This window comes from Rhinichthys klamathensis, unplaced genomic scaffold (genome assembly GCF_029890125.1).
Source record: "Rhinichthys klamathensis goyatoka isolate OS25496 unplaced genomic scaffold, OSU_Roscu_1.1 h1tg000491l_1, whole genome shotgun sequence".
Classification (NCBI taxonomy): Eukaryota; Metazoa; Chordata; class Actinopteri; order Cypriniformes; family Leuciscidae; genus Rhinichthys; species Rhinichthys klamathensis.
In genome coordinates, this window is record NW_026606977.1 from 1,041,933 (window position 1) to 1,062,049 (window position 20,117).

Sequence of the window (20,117 nt, forward strand, 5' to 3'; positions counted from 1 at the left end):
AAGGAGACAGGATGAGCCGTTCTGTGCGGTATGAGCTTATCAGTGTCAAAACGACCCGTCCGGTGGATTCACAGAGCATGTTATAGTCCCGTTACAGCATCAATACAATTCCATAACGCCTGAGAATCTGTTCATGCAGAACTAATCTAATAGTTGATCATTTCATTTTGTGATTAGGGTGTTGGATGGAAATCTCAGACCAAATCAAATCAATCTGAATAAAAGTTTAGCAACTGTTTATGACATCTGGCCCTGTGGCAAGTCTTTAAATGTGTCCTTCAAATGAGAAAAATGCTTCAATGGTTTACCAAACTGTTACAAAGACAGAGTGCTATTTTAAAAAATGACTAACAAACTGCCAGTGCTTCATTTATTAACATTTTCGCTGTGAGAAACTTAACGATTGGCCTGTTGTAATCTGAGAGATCTTAAGACAGAGTGGGTGGCGAAAGGGTTGCGGTTTTCGGAGGAACATGCGTTTCAAACCCAAAAACTCTTTGGTTTTCATCTGACATATTACTTAGTAGACAAATAATTGTGTAAAGTATGCAAGCCAGCCAAAAAAAAAAAAACACTGAGGTGGATATGATATGTAGTCATTGAAAAAAAAGTGGAGGGCTTCAAGAGGAACCAGCAACTGAAATGTTGAGCAGCAAGCTCATTGGCTGCAGATGTGACAGAAACCAATCAGCTTGCGCCATGTAGTTAACTATGTAAAAGTGTTATGACAGAACTTAGCATTTAATGCTAATAATGTGTTATAATGCTTCAGAAATCACATGAGCATAAAAGCCTGTCTATTCTTTTTTTACGTACAGTCAGTGTTAAATCCGGCGAGTTCTTTACATATTTTTATCCCACTATAGCTGTCATCAACCACGGTCACTGCATACTAAACTGAGCTCATTTATATATTTACCATCGGGTGCTACACTGTCCGTCAGTCACTGGAGAAGGAGTCAAAGATTTGATACCCAGTAGTAAGAGGAGGACGTTCGTAACGTCACCGCATACGTTAATTCCGAACATCTCATCCTGCGACAACCAGCACAGACCCCCCTCATCATTCCCCTGCTGTGTCAGATTCCTGTCCGGGCCGCCACCTTTGGATCTTACTAATCTCCCTCAGGGACTGACGGCTGTCGGGTCTCAGACCTCCATAATCCGTTTCGTGACTGTTCCCTCCGACCCTGGAGGTGACGATCCACACGCATTTCCAGCACCAGTCAGCGTGAGATGACCTTAACCAGTTTAACTGAAACCCTGGGTGTCTAAATGTATGCTAGCTTTTAAATGCTAAAATTAGAAAATGAGATTCTTGTTTGCAGTGGTTGAAACGAGACGCATCTTAATCCTGACAATCAATTTAAAATAGTCTAAACAAGGAGCAACAGAGTAACCTTGACATTCCGACAATGGCATAAGCACAGGCCAGCTGGACTGGACTGCACCTGTCAATCAAATCTGAATCAAAAAACAAAATGCTGAATCTATAGCCAACCCAAAAAAATAGAGTTTACAGCCTTTGAATGGAATTTAAGAAGATAAAATGGCATGTGAATGTGAATCAAAAACATACAGCGCAACTTGTGTAGTCCAATTCCAACGCTATCTCACGACCAATTCGTACGAATTCGTACGAGTGATTAAAAGGTGGCTAATTCGTACTAATTCATTCGACCTCACTCGTACGAATTCGTACGATTTGTCTAAACCCACGTGATGGGTAGGTGTAGGGGCGGGGTCAGGGGTAGGTCATTCGTACGAATTCATACGAATTTGGTAACTCGTAAAATATGTACGAATTAGCAAAAATCGTACGAATTTGTACGAGTGAGGTCGTATGACTTAGTACGAATTATCCACCTCGTAAAATTCGTACGACTCTTTAAAATCAGTTTTAGTGAATCCCATTCAGGAACAAATGACTCGTATAAACCTGTGCTTTAAATGAATCATTTGAAAGGACTGACAAACTAAGCATTACCATTTGAACTGGTCTGAATGAATTTGCTGAATCCGAGAATGTTAATGATTTTATGATTTATACATTTTACAATACAACTTGTAAACTGTTTTAGACAAGAAATGCAATTTAAAGTTTACTTCAGTTGTTTTTTGGTTGTGTTGATTATATCTGATAAACAAATAGCAATTGAACTGTATAGGTTCGGTCTTTTTGTTAACTTTTAAAATGTATTATTTGTGTAATGTATCAAGTTAAAAGGTTTGCTATTCAATTTACAGCAGCTGAGAGAGAATTTATACTATATGTAAGATTAAAAGATATATTTGCCCAAATGACTCAGAAACTAATCTGAATTTGCTAAATCAATGCGTACCATACAAAACATTCGAAACTGCATACCAACACCCTGACAAGCACAATGCACAATTTATTCAGGAAATGTAAAAATGTAGTTGCCATCAACCATCAAAACAAAGATTTTCCAATAAAAAAAACGAATAAAAAAAAAACGAATTGTTCAAATTCAACAATGTATTCAGAATTTATTAGCATGACATTTCTGGGTTTTGGACACATGGCAACCACTTGGAACCCTTTGTGAAAATATGGCACATTAATGAAAGACAGAGATGCTGAATCTAAGTGAAAGCCCAAAAGCATGTTCAAATCTGCACCAACAGTTTCTATATGACAAGTCAAATCAATTAGGGATATCAACGAGTGATTTAAGAATCATTTAAAGTGCGGTATGATTTCATCAGATGCTCATTTTGCTGTTCTTGTTCTTACTGATTTAATGAAGACTGCATGTTCTAATGATGCTCATAGCCATTGATCCAGATCTGTCGGTCACATCTTTCCATTTTCCTGTTTTGCTCACTTTCTGTCAGTTCTTTATGGTTTTTGTGTTTGTTATTTATATAATGGAGACTGCATGGTCTGATCGGGAAGACGTCTGCTCTTCCTGCTTTCTTCCATACAAGGAGTCAAGGTTTGGCTGGAAAACAACAAAGGGTTCTATAATACCTGGAGAAAGTTATAATCCGTCAGTATCAATCTTCTTAATGGCAGTTTCTCGGCTGTTGAAGGACCCCCCAGATGTACTATTTGATTTGAAATCTGCCATCTTTGCTAAAGCATGCACAAAACTTAACAAAAACCAGTTAGAAAATGATAACTGGATTCCATTGATCAGGAACTAGCTATGTTTTGTTTACTTTCTGTGATTTTTTTTATGCTGCGAGTACTTTTTTATTTTCGGAATTATGAACTTTTAAAACCTTAAAGTTGCAAACACAATCTACCTTGAATCAGTCCTTGCTTTTTTACATGTTCAACTTTAGTATGTAATGTTGTTCCAAAGTGAAAAAGGTCTGGAAATATACAAAGCACAAAGTCACTCCAAAGGGAGTTTCTCTCTATATCAGTAGATACTGTTTCTGAACTCTCTGAAATGCCTCGATTGATCGTACACGTCACAATATTCCTCATTTAAATAATTCCCGCTCAAGTATCCAAAATGAATGGGCGGGGCCTGGTTGAGTAGCATTAGTAGTGTGTTAAACTCAGTTATGTTAAGAGGCATGACGTTTCCAAAACATGCTCAAAGCGGTTGACCAATCACAACACACTGGTCCAGCCGACCAATCAGAGCACATTGCACTTTTCAGAAAGAGGGGCTTCCTTCATAGAAACCAGAACTAAACAGAGCATTACTGACAGACTGGTAAAAGAGGTGCTGCAACAATGTAAAATATGGGAGAAATATGTGTTTTTTGAACATTCAAGCATGAAAACCTATACAAGAGAACAAAAATCAATACTTTACAAAAGATAATGGGCCGTATTTTAACGATCTAAAACGCAAGTGTCAAGCGCAAAGCGCAAGTAACTTTGTGGGCGGATCCCGGCGCTGTTGCTATTTTCCCGGCGGGATAAATGCCTCTTGCGCCTGCGCAAATCTAAAAGGGGTTGGTCTGAAGTAGCTTCATTATTCATAGGTGTGGTTTGGGCGTAACGTGAAATAAACCAATCAGAGCGTCATCTCACATTCCCTTTAAGAGCAGGCGCGCTTGTTCTAAAGCGGATTCCTATTATAACGGCGGATTTGCCAGGCGCGCGCCAGGAGCGGTTCACAGCCGAGGAGAGCAACGTTCTCGTCAGGGCCGTAAAACACAGAGAAGTGACATTGGGGATGGAGAAACCCACCCAAATTAACTTCTGTTAAACAGGCGTATGATAATTTGGGTAAATGTGTAAGCTACATGCTTTTATAATAAATTGTCTATCTATCTATCTATCTATCTATCTATCTATCTATCTATCTATCTATCTATCTATCTATCTATAATAATAATAATGTATGATTTGCAAAAATGAAAACTGCTGCTTAGATGAGAGAATCAAAGTGTATGCGCGTTGTGCACACGCTACATTGATTATGGCCAAGCATGTGCCCTTAAAATAGCATAATGAACAACGCGCAACGCGCCACTGACTTGAGCCTAGTTTTTTTCTGGTCAGTGGCGCAATTGTTTTATGGAACAGCAAAATAGCAAAAGGGATTGTTTGCGCCGGAACACGCCTCCTTTTTTGCGCTGAACCGCCCAGGGAGCGCAAGTTTATTTCCTAGCGACGTGCTTCTGTGGAGGGAAAATCGCGCTTTGCGCGGGTGCAAAATAGGAATGATACATGCGTCGGTGTACAAAGTCAATTGCGCTGGGTGCAAGATAGGGCCCAATATGTCTTTAAAGGAACAGTAATGCATAATTTCAAAATCTCAAAACCATGATGGCAACATGAACAGAGAGAGATTACTCAAAGATGCACAAGAACTGCAAGGGTGATTGGAGAGCAGACAGCTCCGTATGCTTTCAAATCGCTCTTGCGGTATTTTAATATCATCAATCAGTCTGTGCAGCGCCGCTTCAAGTCGAACACACCTTTTCACTGGCTTCGTTCCTGAATGAATCAGCCGTTTTCAATGAATCGATTGAATGAATGATTCAGTGACAAAGACAGTGATTTGTCGCCACCTACTGATGTTTTTACTTTAATTTGTATGGTATCATTTTAATTATTTTTTCTCATTTAATATTTCTATATTCAAAACTTTGAATAAATATAAACTTAAGAATTTGACATGAAAGATGGCTTATTTTGGTTTGAAAAAAAATTGTAGGGGTAAATTTAAGGAGGCGAAACTTGTCCCGTACTTGACTGTGCTCCTAAAAAAAAGAACAAGTGCTCCTAAAAAGAAATGTAAGCATAGAGCCCTGCAGCACATTCAGCTCTTGGGTAAGCTGGATTTTGGGTGCTTGGCAAATAACACAAGTTTTTGTTCTGAAATACCACGTGCAAAAGTGAAGCAACTGCAAGTGTTTAGTGAATTCACTCCAGTTTGCATTTTCTTAAAGTGTGCCACTTACAAAAGGACCAGAAGCAAACATCCTAAGGATGAATAGCATCATGTTTTATTGTTTGGTTCAGTGCACAGCGCAGTTAAGCAATCACCCACCGCTGTCCCACACGCAGCACTATTGGGGCTGTAAATGGTGAACTGCTGATGGACAGTTAGCAGTAGCTGATTCCTTAGAGGACAGGCCAGGGTAATGAGGTCATCTGATACAGCCTGTGCGCTGATGGAGGTCTGCTCCTTAAAGAGCGGAGAGGGGGTGAGGACAGCGGGATGTCGGGTCGGGGGGAAGTGGAGGGGGGCTTGCATTGGTCTAATTGTCCAGCGAGGCCTGCAGGAGGCCCTGAGGGTATGTGTTCAATGCTGACATGTGTGAGACATATTATAAACACCGTCATCCTGAAGCATGAAGTTCCAGCATAACCTTCAGAGGACCAGAAATCCACCTTTGATACAAAAGTTGTATTCTATGAAACACCATACAAACAATTTAATATTGTAAACAATCAAAATATATTATGCAAACATACATTGCCAGTCAAAAAGAAATCATATTGTATTTCAAAGAAGCACAGATGTCTAAATATCGCCTGCGCACTTGTAAGGAAGTAACAAAAGCTATACTCTTTTGTTTCGCTATAATATTTCTGAATATGGTTTTGCAGTCTGTGTTGAATCAATATGATCTAATTAAAAGCGTCTTTCTGTTGTGTTGTCCATGCATGTGTAAACAAATGTGACGTGACGAATATGTTCTGATTCACAAACGTATGACTCTTTGAGCCGGTTCTTCTAGTCAATGAAAAACATGCAACTAGTGTAGTCTGATTGACAAACAAATGACTTATAAGCTGGTACTTTTTATTGAATAAGAAACATACAGCATGACCAGTGTAGTTCAATTTTAACTTATGAGCTGATTATTTTTTGTGAATGAAACATACGAACAAATGACTATGAGCCAGTTCTTCTAGTCAATAGATGCGTCCGAAAACGCATACTCAGGTACTTGAATAAGTAATTACTAAACGACCGCTAAAAAAGGACGTTTTATGTAGTATGAGTGTGTGTAGTATGAAAGCAATCTGGACGTACTACATTCTCCATGCTGTCATCATCATGTGACCGACCAGCGTCAGTTATACGTCTCTTCACTGCCATTCACAAATCCTCTCCTGTGGCCTCATGGGATAGAAAAGTGTCCATCATTTGCACACTTCAGAATCACACTGGAAGTAGTAGGTCATCCGGGTACTTTTGGCCTACTCTTTTATGAGTACTACTGTGAATTCAGACATACTTCTTTTACCACTTGCTGTTTTTCGCCTACTATATAGTAGGGAAATATGCGATTTCGGATGCAGCCACTGAAAAACATACGCGTTCTGTGTAGTTTGATACACAAAAAATTAATCTTATGAGCCAGAACTTTTTAGTGAATCAAACACATCCAGCGAAACTACTCTGGTGCTATTTTGTTTTGTTTTTTAGAATTTTTTACTTCATCGGAATGGTATGAAACGTGGTAAAGATTTTGGCACTTGCACACACAAAAAAAATCATGGACATCATTCAAAAAGGTTGAGTGATCCTGAAAAAAATAGTCGAACTATTGATCGGTCAAAAATGACTGCATTAGAAATGAATGGGAGACGAATTTCATTTAGTGGAAACTTTTGGTACTGCGCCCAAACAAAATCTTAATGAAATGTTTCATTTTTTTGAGATATCAACCTCAAATTTGGAGCACAGCTTGTTTAGATTTATTTGATTTTCTCACAGTTTTAGAGTAAAACCTGTTTTGGAAAATATATATCAAATTCATATAAAGATTGAAAATGGTATTTTTGTGCACTTTTCATAACAATAAATGTACAATTTTATAACTTTTTTCAGCAATAATCTGTCAAGTGTCATCTTTTTTTAAAAGAGACCAAACTTAAGTCTCTGATCCAAAGCATTCAAGATTTATTGTTGAAAATTTCATTTTCAGGGACATGCTCTAAAAGTGAATAAATGGATTATAACTACTGCATAAATATAATTTAGTACCATAAAATCCCCTAGAAAAAATACAAAATATTTAATAAAAAAACATTATCGAACTAAACTATATTACAATCATTTCATTGAAATAAAATAAAAAATCTGTCATTTTTGACCGATACAGTACCAGAGGGTTAAGCTGTGAGATCAAAAGAAAAGGTTTTTTTTAAGATCATGATTTTAAGATTTTAAGTATCCAAATCTTTGGATAGTGCAAGTTCAAAAATAAGCCACCATTATTATGCCCATAATGAACAAGAAATAAGCACTTTCAAACTTTTTGGATGTCTTCGATGGGCTTAAAATATCTTGACCTGAGTGTCCAATAAACAGTCAAAATAAATCTTAGACAGACAACAGCTGACAATCTGTCAGCATAGCAGAGTTACTAAATATACTGGACAATTATTCTGCCACACAGGACGGGATCATTTTCTGTTTTCCTCCATCAGTTGACAGAGTATTATCCTCCACCTCTCATCTGAAGTCCAGAGAGAGTAACATATGACCTTCTATAAGGTTAGCAGGAAACATACAGACGAGTGTTAAAGCAAATACCATTTGATTACTTCGGCACTACCACACAGCAGGTATCACAAGGTTACATGTAATAATTAATGCATTTTCTTCAGTGGTTTGCCACAATGTTTGCTGCCAAACATACACTTAAGATCTAAACCTTACAGAATGAGGACTCGGGACCGCAAATACTCAAGGATATTGGCTGACTGCATATAGAAACTGTGTGGTTAAGAGCTATGTTCATACAAAGAGAGCTATGGGCAACATCTGGAAAACGTAGGCCTATAGGGGTAGTTGGGACCTGCTGTTTTATATTTTTTTCTACATTTGACAAAATCAACCTGGAAGAGCACATAGGCATTTTTGAATGTCATGAGATTGGGACAGGGTTGTTAACTAAACTAGTTGTACTAAAATAACTTAAATAAAAATGAATAAAAACTATACTTAGAAAAAAAAAGACAAAAACACACTACAAAATGACTAAAACTTAAAACGAAAATATATATAAATAAAAAAATATTCAAAATATGAATAATATCTATAACAGTATCTCAATTATACTAAAATAACACTGGTTTGGGATTGCGATGTGCTTATTTTTTTGTTTATTTGCTAGTGCATATCTGCAAAACCTGATTTCACCAAGTGCAACGTGTTCTGTAACAGTTTAACAGTTAACAAGTTAAACACTTTGTCAAGTTTAGGTTTACAACCAGGGTTAGGTGCTTCTACATCAGTGTTATTCTCCTATCTTTTTCTAAATTATGGGTAGGGTTAAGTTTAGGGGTATATGTTGACCCAGGAGCGCATCTAACTCAGGACGTGCGCCTTACCCACCTTTCAACATACTGTCACATATTGTCACAATGATTTATTTACTTATTTAGAGAAATAAGTCAAATTAAAAATAAATATTTTAATAGATTATTTAATAATCATATTTTCTTCCCTTTTTGTCTAATACTGGGAGTTTGTTTGCATTATCAACTGTAACTCAAGACCATTAATGATCATTCCAGTCTCATTTAAGAACCTTTGAGACAATCCACAGAGAAACAGCAGGGTCTAATCACAGTAATTGCTCATTGAAGCCAGTCGTTGCTATTAAAACACATTTAAATGGATTTTTGGCTCAATATCAGCAAGAAGGATTTTAGCAATGTTGTTTTGATTAAACGCTCCCCTGCTGCATTTCATACCTATAGCATATCTCTCTCATTAGCTCGCTCTTGTTTTAGACCTATTTGCTTTTAGTCTCGTTTAGTCTGATTTATATTTGAGAACAATACTACACATATTATGAGGTTATACAGCCTTTTAATGCATGCTTTAACATCTGACTCTATTAAAGCATTCATTGGATATGTTTGGGCTACTGAACTTGATTTACTCATGTCTGTTGTGTTGAAGAGGCAAGTTAATGACAAGCCCTGAAAGCATGAAGCCCCTCGCTGTAAACTCAGCTAACCCAGTTTTACAGAGGTAATAAAAGAGATTATACATCCCATAGTATTTCCTCAATTCCCACAGACAAAACATGTGGAATACACATACGAACCTAAACCCAAAACAATATATTTTATACACTGAACAGAAAAAGTAAGCACTGAACTTTAACACCTGATGTCCTTTTCAATTGTCTATACCAAAGGGAAGAGTTTTACAGAGCTCAACGCTTACAACACACATCTGGATCTATGAAGCACATCACCACTGCACTGAGGTGAATTTTAAACCAGTAATCAACTGGCTTTCCTCTGTTTAAATAAATGATTTTCTTCCATAATTCAAATCAGCATCCCATAGATGTAGTTTAAAGATAAAAGCTCTTTTTGAATAAACTTTACAATCTTTTATCATATCATGCATGGGGTCTGTGAGTTAAAGGTGCTCTACGTAACTTTTAGCCGCCTCTAGTGGTGATGTTTCAGATTGCAACCAAATTTTACAAGAGCGCTCGTGCTCGAACTCATAGACAATACCGTCTATTACGCAAATATCTCGGCGAATACTTGACGGATTCGGCGAGTACCGAGCTCGTTGGGACCATCTAGTCGAGCTGAAAAGAACCATATAAGTTCCATAGTTTTTGGTGGTGTTTTCGCGGAGATATTAGCAGAAAACCATCGGGCGCGCTGCAAAATTGCGGACGCCGGTGACGTCACGATCTCAGAAGAAAATCACTCGTATCTCTGGAACGCAAAGACCCAGAGAGCTCAAATTCGGGGTAGGAGGTCCCAGGGGAACCCTTGCCCGAACGCTAGAGTGGCGGGCCTCGGGGATGCCCCCTACCGGATCGCCGTTTGCTGGGACCCCCGATTTCGAACAGCTATAACTCGGGGAGCCGGGCGAGTTGGACCTCGGGGGTGGGCTCGTTCGAAAGGCCCCGTCCAGCACTACGAATGATTAGAGTCTTGGGAATATTGATCAAAGATTGACTGAGATATAAGCCGAAAAACGTGCGCCTTTAACCGGACGTAACTCCCTGACCGTCTACAATAGACTGTATATAAGGAGAGAGGCTCGGGAGCGCGCATGCACGTCACATCCGTTGGATTTCGCGGTAAATCCGACCCGGAGACTTCACATAGAAATAGGAATAGTGGCCTTCAGAGGTAATAGCAAAACTCGACAAGTGGATAATTTTAATGTGTGATTACAACCCCTTCACACACAGGCAATAAAAAAGGATTCATTTTAGTAGAAAAGTTACATAGAGCACCTTTAATAAAAAGATAATAATGAATGAGAATGTGTTAAATTATTTATTTAAGAATCTCAAAGGTGTATTTTGAGTAAATATTTTAAGTCAAAGGGGTTTGCCTGACAAAATAAGTATGGGAATCCAGGTAAACACTAATAAGAGACCGAACTCATCAGTTTGCCTTATTGCTCATACCACAAAATAAATCTTAATTAGCTTACAAGTTCACTTTTATGTGTTTTTTTCTTTTCTCTATGCTATTCGAGGCTATGAAGAAAATCCCCCACACATACATCCATGCAGACTCAAACACACATTTACACACTGAGAAGAAAGACGAGCGCTAACTTTTTTTAACAGGTGCTGAAAGACTCTCACTTAGGCAGAGGTCCAAGGCGGCCCACGCTACTGCAACCTGAAAGTTATAAAAGTGCTCCTGATGCCAAATGGGATTTTAGAGGTTACGCTGAAAGTTTACAACAGAACGCTTCACTTGACTGTGGTTAGGGACTGACAGGATAGATCGATACTTAATTGTAAAAGGCCTCAAATGCGGTTGGGGGAAAAAAATCTGAGTTCTGCTAGTCTTTAAAGTGCATATCAAGGGAGCGCAAATGGCTTGAATGATTTCAGGAACGAAAGAAAAAAATGTCACTGTAAACCGTGTCTGTGTTTATCTTTAAATAATTCAAAAGATCTAATAATACCATTTATCTCCAGACTTACTGAATCTTAAATATGGTATTCGTTCGTTTAAATGAGGACTAATGTTTAATGACACTGTTAGGTTGGATGGATTGAATGATATAGATGTAACAGTAATATTTCAGCTCAGTTTGGGTTTTGGTCCACGGAAAACATTTAAGCAAATAAGAAATGGTGAACACAACCAAATTGTTACTTTTTTTGAACAACCGCATTTTTAGTTTTAGAGTTAACACAATTTTAGAGTTGTGTTTGCCTGCTTGTGTACATTTTTTACCCCTGGTTCTAGGATGTTGTGGTTGGTTTCCAGGGTGTTGCTATGCAAAAAGTCATATTATATTATATTGAATAAAGTCAATAATATTGTCAGGTCCTGTTCACACAGAACACGTTTTTGAATTCCATTGTGCTGCTTTTCCATTGTTTTTCTATGTAAACATGAGCTATATGGATGGCTTATTCCACTGACATGCATCTCTTGTTTTTAATTACAAAAATGCGTTCAGTGTGAATGGAATGTCTTCAGTGTGTTATTGTTGAATAAGAGCAAAATCAGAAACATGAGCCTGAAGTCCTGTGGCATGTTTTATGTGTTTTGTTCATTAAAAGAGAGTGATAAGTTCTTAGGTTTCACATGTCCTTCACACTGTGACAGCAGAATGGCAAAGACAGAGTATAATTGAATTTCTAATAAAAAGACATCTTGCCCTACTTTATGTTTGCACTCATTCTTGAGGTCTATCAAACATACATTTCAAAAATAAATAATATCAATATCAAACAATATGAACAAAAAACATTGTGGTTTCTGCCCATATCACCCATCTTTATAGTCTAATCCAGAAAGATTACTCGAGAAAGTTAGTAATTTCCGACATTTATTACATGAAGCACACAAACATGTATATGACTGTTTGTGTGACAATTACTTATCATAATAGTCAAAGCCCTATAAGAGAGAATTAATCATCAAAACCCTATAACTGACAATAAATCATCATAATCACAATTATTTATACAACACAGTTTTCAACTAAAAATGGAAACCTGTTTATGTGTTTTGGACATTCATTTACACAGCAATGGCATTTTGGTGGCCTGAGCTTTTGAAAACGATACAGCTAACTCGGCGTGAACAAAAAAAATAAGAATTTTTGAAAACGGTGACGTCATGCGCATGCATATTATGTGTTCAGTCTATAGGCTTATAGTGTTTCTTTACAAAGTGTCACCACCAACTACTGGTTTGGTACTATAATATTGGTACCATATACATATGTTTAGTTGGTTTGCGGATCTGTGTGAATGGAGATTGTTCCAACAATGTTGTTATATGTACGCAAAAAAAAGCAAAGATAACAAATTCCATTTTTAGTACATCGTTGTTGCGTAAACGTACCCTTTTCAACCCTGCTCCTAGGGTCCTGCAGAGTTTGGCTACAACCCCAATCAAACACACCTGAACCAGCTCATCGAGGTCTATAGGATTGCCCGAAAAATCACAGGCAGGAGAGCAGGTTGGAAATAAAATATGCAGGAGATTGGGCTTCCAGGAGCAGGATTAAAGGCCTAGATCAGCCAAATGTCCTAATAGTGGCCGGCCTAGAAGTGCACATTGCAGTAACATGTGGCTGAATACAGATGCCGATCTGATGGTCTCTAGATCTGGTTCAAGGTGGGGGAGTTCAAGAACAATCCATTGTGTGAAGGTGGTAAGCCTCTCAAAGCAACTGATGCACACAAGCGTAAAGTGTTAACCGTTTTTCACGCTCTCCCTCGTTAAATTTAATGGCAACTTTCCATGTCACCTGTAACTCTCAATAATGAAATTTAACACAATATAATCACTTCCATTCCCCCACCCGCGCCTCTCGTTCCCAGCAACACCTTGGAATTTTGTGACCTACAGTAAGAGGCCTGTCAGACTTCACACGGGGGAATGTAATTCTGGAATGCGGCCCACACGTGGTCACACATCTGATCAAATTGAAATCATTTTCAACAATTATTTAAAATGCTATTAGTGAAACCTATCAATGTGTGCTTTAATAAATGATTTCATAGTAGATGTAGCTAAGCTACACAGTCAAAGACCTCAACGGTGTTGTTTGAGATTAATTTTCCATGCTGTCTTTGTTGGGTCTTAAAAAGTGAGATGATACATGCTTTAATAAATTCTCCCCATTATCATCAGCAATGAGCTCCAGGGACGGTAAAGGTCATCACGCTCATGTGGGTTAGCAAGACTTTCTATTTTAGTTAATACTGCAAGCTATGCCGAGAGACTGTTTGGGATGTCACACTGCAAATCTCCTCCGTACCAAAGACGAATTATACACAACTTCTTGAACAGTACAAGCCTAAAGGCAAGAATGGCAAGATGTATGGAGATAATATTTCTTGTTCACTATTATTTGTTCAGTCCAAATGACACTTACAGGCAACAAAACATCACATGCAATTTTATCTAAACCAACCAATCAGTCCTCAGTAAAAAAAAAAAAAAAGTTTGATAAATGTGTATTTGTTCATTTTTTAAAGACAAAATATAATGAAAATTTACTCGACGTTGTAAAAGGTGTGACCCTTAAAAATGACTGTTTTGTGTAACCAAATGTAGTCAGGATGTAAAAATTAATAATATTTCAGCTTATTCTTTTGGATGTTACCACAAAAAGCACATTTTTACAATATATTTACTTTCTTTTGAATGTCGCTCATTTTATTTCTCATCTTACAGTGTAAGCTCTACATTATTTACATATTTGGATATTGGTTTTAAGTGAAAATATGTAGAAATGCATTTGAAACAGAGTTTCATGTTGTTTTTAAACCATAAATCTAAGCGCACCACCTGGCCCTGTGAACCGATAGCTAGAAATGTTTTATAAGCGGCCAGGGTCACTACGGTTGAAGTACTCGGACTCTGTTTAAGACCACCGCTTTACACCAACAGGCTTGTGAGCTGTTTATTTTTCAGAGGGAAGAATGCACAGAGTGTGGTTTTGCAAAGCAAACTTTAATAAGATGCCTGTTGAGAGACAAGTGAAGGTGAACATTGAGGCAGGACATGAAGATTGGTCTGGTTGGGGGGCCCGTCATGCGGCCACCTATACTGAGCTCAGGCCCTTCTGACTGTGGTGCAACCCAAAACACAAGTGCACAAGAGATAGATAGATAGATAGATAGATAGATAGATAGATAGATAGATAGATAGATAGATAGATAGATAGATAGATAGATAGATAGATAGATAGATAGATAGATAGATAGATAGATAGATAGATAGATAGATGTGTGTGCATCTGAGCGTGTGTGTGTGTAGAGAAGCAAATTCCTAATTCCTAGTTGCATGTCCCATCTCTTTTGCACAGCCGTGGGCAGCGTATCTAATTGCACCACTTCCTAGTGAGATATTACACATATGCACATGCCCCGGCCGGATATTTTAAGCCGGACCTTTTGGAGGGATGAAAGTAAATACAGTGCTGAGTCCATCAGATCCCACTGCCACACCCAAAACCCTCTCTGATTTCCGAGCGCTTCTAAAAACCCATCCAGATTAAGCCTTTGCGACACCTTTTGTATGTTAATACCACTTACAAGTCATTAACAAGTCGGAGATCAATTATTCACTGGTGTTTAATATTGTAATCTCTAGCAGGCGTGGAATGAAATATGAAACGCTACATCTTACTGTTGTTTCAAATGAGATGAGCCCATAGATTTCCAATAGCTGTGCCTTTGATGTGTGTGATAAAACTGTGTGGTTATGGGCATAAAGTCTGGGTCATGCTGCAGGTTGTCCTGGCCACACTGTCTGTCCACTGCTGGCTGCAGTCACACTAGACTTTGAGCATGCGAAAGCAGGTCTGAGTTCACTAAACTTGAACTCTCAAATGCAACGAAACGCAAAGCCTACACATGAGCTTTGCGTTTCCAGTCTCCCAAGTTTGCATGCATATAAATGGACAACAGTGAAGCACAAGGTCTAGTTTAATCACATTTTTTAGATATAAAAAAATAGTTTGACCAACATGCAAATTGACCGACCATAATTTACCTTTTTTAATGTTTTAGGGGCTGGTTTAAGCGGTGCAGGGATGACGTCAAAACCAGGAAGATTGGTTTGCCACTGGTTCCCTCGAGATTTTCCTATGGCTTTTTCAATTTATGAGCAAAATAAGGTCTGTGGTAAACAACTTGACGACACTTGAACGTTTTGCTCTACAACATAAATTACCCAAACCCATATCGAAAACGTTCACTTTGAAGCGGTCAACTTATGTTTCTAATAAGTAACTTTTAGGGTGTTTGGAGTGTGTGCAGTTTCAGTTGTAGAACGTTCAAGCATCATCGAGTTATGTTCGCCACAGGCTTTATTTTACTCATAAATACTATTATTAAAAACCCATAGGAAAATCTCGAGAGAACCAGTGGCGAATTAGTCTTACAGGTTTTGACGCCATCCCTGCACCACTCTTGGGAATAGACGATAATAGACCACTGTAAAAAAAAAAAAAAAAAATCAGCAAACAATAAACTTCTTCTTGGATATCTTTATTCGCTGTGCCTCAAAAAAAGTCTGAGACAAAAGAAAGTCTTACATACATTTTTATCCAAAGTCACTTACAGTTCATTCTGGGTATACATTTTATCAGTAATGCTATTAATGTGCTCCATGAGAATCAAACCTCAAACTTGGTATTGCTGGCATTATTCTTTGCTAGTTGAGCTGTTATGAACCATCAATCAGAATCCTGTCAGATCAAGAAATGAATTGCTTGCCATTTTTCTGTGCAACACGCATCAGATGGCCAGTGTGTGGTCCATGGGCACGACTTTTGAGGCGCAGACTAAGTCAAACCTGGACTGCATTCATGCATTTTGCAGATGCTTTTATCCAAAGCGACTTACATTCACATTTTATCAATTCAAGCATTCCCTGGGAATTGAACCCATGAGCTTGGCGTTTCTGTGGTACTGTTTGAGCTACAGGAATGCTATACACAACAAATTGGACACTGATAATCCTAGTCCATTTACACAAAGAATCACTGTGTTAAAATGAGTCAATTAATCAGCATTTCTTTAAATGAAATGAGCAGTAAACAAGACGCCAAGACACCTGGCTTCAGTCAATCACTACAAAACACACACCAGGCCTATAGCTCAGATGTTTCCTGAATAGACCTGGGCATGTTGCACGGTGACGACTTTCAAAAAAGGTGATGAAAGACAATAAATCCTTAGGGCAATGAATCTGGGAAAGGAGATAAATGTGTCCATTGACCTTGTCCACCCTTTCCAAGGACTGAATAGACCGAAGGAGAGCACGCAAGCCTGAAAAATGAGACAGGGAGATGTGACCGAGTTAAAGACCTCTCGTGCTTTCATTGAGAGTTACAACTCGTTGTCAAACAGGGCCTGGTGTTTGGTGGAAATGGGTGATAACAGACGGGGAATCGTTTAGCATGCGAGGACAACCATCTCAGTCGACGGGTAATTACGGAGACCTAACTCTGCAGTGGAAAGAAGCTATGTGGTTAAGATGGCAGGGGGGAAAAACCATGACAGGGACCCCCTGCAACGCTTAGTGCATTTCTAGTTCTGGTAAACTTGTGGTGAATGTTTTACATTTTAAAATATTTTTTAAAGGGTGTGATCAATAATAGTAAAAATATGAATAAAAAAAGGTTAAAAAGTGTGGGGGGAAATGTCTTTAAATTATAGCAGACTGAGGTTTGACTATATGTTCACAAAACATTTAAAATGATTAAAGGGATAGTTCACTTTGAAATTAATTTTTGGTATTCATTTTGGACCCCTACATCTATCCAAAATGTAGGGGTCTTTGTTTCCGCAGAAGTTTCAATTTTGATATTTTTAGGTCAAACCGTTCTTGTCTGTCAGTCATATAATGCAGGTCTATGGTCACCACCTCAAAGAGCATGCACAGAGAAGTCCAAATTAAACAAGATTTAATGACTCGTAAATGTAAATACACATTGATGGCCTAAGACATGAAACGAGCGGTTCTATGAAACATATGAATTATTTTTAATTAAAAATTATTATGATAATAATAATCAAAATAATAAAGTATGGGTTGAAAAAGCCCATCCTTTAGAGGTGCCGTAAATATCTCACACAGATCCTATGGCAGAAGAAGACAGTAAAGGAGCACATTGTTCATACGATTATGGTGCTTTTGCATAAAGCTTGGAAGCATCATTAATGATGCTTAATGATGCCTAACGATGCAGAGCACACCCCCCCCCAAAGAAAAAAAATTGTTATTGCGAATAAATTATATCCTCTCATCAGTGTCATTCCAAGCTGCTCCTGTAGGGGGCGACACACTGTAACCTGCCCAGGGGCGAGAGCTTTTGAACTCAGGTCTGTTGTGGAGACAGAAATACTTCTCCCTCTGATCCTGCCTGCCCGGACCGCTCAACACGCTTCAGGTTTCAGGTGGCAACCATTGCTTCTAAAATGAAAGGGTCTCGCCTTACAGTTCGGTGCCTCTGTTGGGCCTTCTGCGGCACTACCCACACAAACAAACAGAAACACACACTCGCACAGACACATACTTGGGGCCCCTTCACACACACACACACTCAGAACCTATAAGCAGATGCTTATGACCTCCCTCTTGTCCTGCGACATCGATATCTCCCCTCAGATGTGAACCTGCATACATTTATAGAAACGCTGGATTTTATAAGCTCTGTGACTCGATGTAAAGAGTGATTGTGAAAAAGAAAAAGACCGACAGCAATTCCTCAAGGTTTCTCAATGCACCCAAACTCGAGTTACCACCAACGCCATGTTTAACAACCTCCTTTTGTGACAGAGGAGCCAAAAAAAACACACCGCAACCTCCAATTCATCAATACACAACAGCTCTGTATTTAAAATCACAATTAGAAATGCACATAGCTGTATAAAATGCTCTGATCTATAATCATGGTGACTATTTGTAACTGCCTTAAGTGAAAACACTGCATGTATGCCAAACGCTTTCAGATTTTACGGCTGGTTCGACGTCCTGACTCCATGCTACATAAGATATAATGTAAAATCAACAATATCATAAAATACAGGCCCTAATAAAAACTATAAGACTATATGACTTCTTAACAAATTATTAAAGTGCCCCATTAAGATTTATAGAAAATTATATTTTAATGTATAGCTGTTTATAGCTGTAGTATAGCTGTTTGTGAACGCAAAAAAGGTCTGCACATTTTTAAAGATCAAATTGCACAACAAATGCATTACAATTCCAGTCCCACTACCTGTTACATACCTATAAACAATAACTAATTTGCATAATGCCAGCCTATGGTCTTCATTGGCTGCCCGCAATCAACATCTACTTTGACCCTCAAACACTAGTTGTAGCTGAGACTGGAAGAGTTTGGTTCGTGTTTTTGTCATGACGAGAAGATGCCGTTTTCTGGCTGAGAATCCACTTTGGATGCACTTCCAAAGGATGAGGAACGTTTCGTTTCTAACACACGCTGTAAGCAGTAGACCAATCACAACAGACTGGGCCGCCTGACCAATCAGAGCAGAGTAGACCAATCAAAACAGACTGGGCCATCTGACCAATCAGAGCAGAGTAGACCAATCACAAGACTGGGCCTTCTGACCAATCAGAGCAGAGTAGACCAATCACAACAGACTGGGCCTTCTGACCAATCAGAGCAGAGTAGACCAATCACAACAGACTGGGCCACCTGACCAATAAGAGCAGAGTAGACCCATCACAACAGACTGGGCCACCTGACCAATCAGAGCAGAGTAGATAATCACAACAGACTGGCCCACCTGACCAATCAGAGCAGAGTAGATAATCACAACAGACTGGGCCATCTGATCAATTATAGCAGAGTAGATAATCACAACAGACTGGGCCATCTGACCAATCAGAGCAGAGTAGATAATCACAACAGACTGGGCCATCTGACCAATCAGAGCAGAGTAGATAATCACAACAGACTCTGGGCCATCTGACCAATCAGAGCAGAGTAGATAATCACAACAGACTCTGGGCCATCTGACCAATCAGAGCAGAGTAGATAATCACAACAGACTGGGCCATCTGACCAATCAGAGCAGAGTAGATAATCACAACAGACTGGGCCATCTGACCAATCAGAGCAGAGTAGATAATCACAACAGACTGGGCCATCTGACCAATCAGAGCAGAGTAGATAATCACAACAGACTGGGCCATCTGACCAATCAGAGCAGAGTAGACCAATCACAACAGACTGGGCCATCTGACCAATCAGAGCAGAGTAGATAATCACAACAGACTGGATCATCTGACCAATCAGAGCAAAGTAGATAATCACAACAGACTGGGCCATCTGACCAATCAGAGCAGAGTAGATAATCACAACAGACTGGGCCATCTGACCAATCAGAGCAGAGTAGACCAATCACAACAGACTGAGCCTTCTGACCAATCAGAGCAGAGTAGATAATCACAACAGACTGGGCCATCTGACCAATCAGAGCAGAGTAGATAATCACAACAGACTGGGCCATCTGACCAATCAGAGCAGAGTAGATAATCACAACAGACTGGGCCATCTGACCAATCAGAGCAGAGTAGATAATCACAACAGACTGGATCATCTGACCAATCAGAGCAGAGTAGATAATCACAACAGACTGGGCCATCTGACCAATCAGAGCAGAGTAGATAATCACAACAGACTGGGCCATCTGACCAATCA

General features: G+C 38.9%; 1 protein-coding gene across 1 annotated transcript in view; it reads right to left on the reverse strand.

Moving 5' to 3' along the window:
- The window catches only part of col23a1a (collagen type XXIII alpha 1 chain a), a 143,961-nt gene that overhangs the window by 121,945 nt on the left and 1,899 nt on the right, over positions 1-20,117 (reverse strand). The window lies entirely within an intron of this gene.